Source organism: Schistocerca nitens, chromosome 8, assembly GCF_023898315.1.
Source record: "Schistocerca nitens isolate TAMUIC-IGC-003100 chromosome 8, iqSchNite1.1, whole genome shotgun sequence".
NCBI classification, from domain to species: Eukaryota; Metazoa; Arthropoda; class Insecta; order Orthoptera; family Acrididae; genus Schistocerca; species Schistocerca nitens.
The window spans coordinates 520594480-520595386 of NC_064621.1; the positions used below are offsets into that span (position 1 = coordinate 520594480).

Here is a 907-nt window from a genome sequence, read left to right on the forward strand (position 1 = left end):
TAATTATTTAATAACCTTTTGCAGCTTATAAAACTCCTCCCGGACAGTCCACGAAGGCCCTAGGGTACCGACCGGCCGCCGTGCCATCCTCAGCCTACAGGCGTCACTGGATGCGGATATGGAGGGGCACGTGTTCAGCACACCGCTCTCCCGGCCGTATGTCAGCTTACGAGACCGGAGCCGCTACTTCTCAATCAAATAGCCCCTCAGTTTGCCTCACAAGGGCTGAGTGCACCCCGCTTGCCAACAGCGCTCGCCAGACCGGATGGTCAACCATCCAAGTTCTAGCCCAGCCCGACAGCGCTTAACTTCAGTGATCTGGCGGGAACCGGTGTTACAACTGCGGCAAGGCCGTTGGCTGCAGCTTTTAGTTTTCCTTTCATTATTATGCTACTGCACAATTAAGATTTCACACTAATTTCAAGCTTCCTTTTAAATGGAAGATACAAGAATTCAGTGCATGAACAATCTGTTGAGATTTAAACGCAATTGCAAAAAAATCGTAAAATATGCTAGGTTTAATACAAATTAATTCTACTAAAATTCAGGAACTGTGCAATATGGAAAAAATGACAGTTACAGGAGGTATCAAATCATGTTCACAATTTGTTGCAGTTACAGAGACAAGTTCAAACTATTATAAAAACTTAAGTCGATTGTACACACTGCAATTTCATTTCCTCTTAATGAGGAGAGCAGTTCCGAATCTCAGTTACAAAATGATGATGATAAAGTTCATCGAACAGAAACTACAGTTTCATCAACTTCAATTAGTCTAGCCAGGACAGAGTCTCTCTCTTTCCCGTTTTGTGTTGTTCGGGAACCAATCTGGATTAGTCTAAAGCAATGTAGAGGAAATACGTGAGTCCAAGTTTTTCTCGTCTACAGCCAATCCAGTGAGTTACAA

At 43.6% G+C, this 907-nt stretch overlaps 1 pseudogene; it reads right to left on the minus strand.

Annotated features, from left to right (window-relative positions):
* Nucleotides 1-241: 241 nt before the first annotated feature.
* LOC126200075 (5S ribosomal RNA) lies at nucleotides 242-359 on the minus strand (annotated as a pseudogene).
* Nucleotides 360-907: the final 548 nt, after the last annotated feature.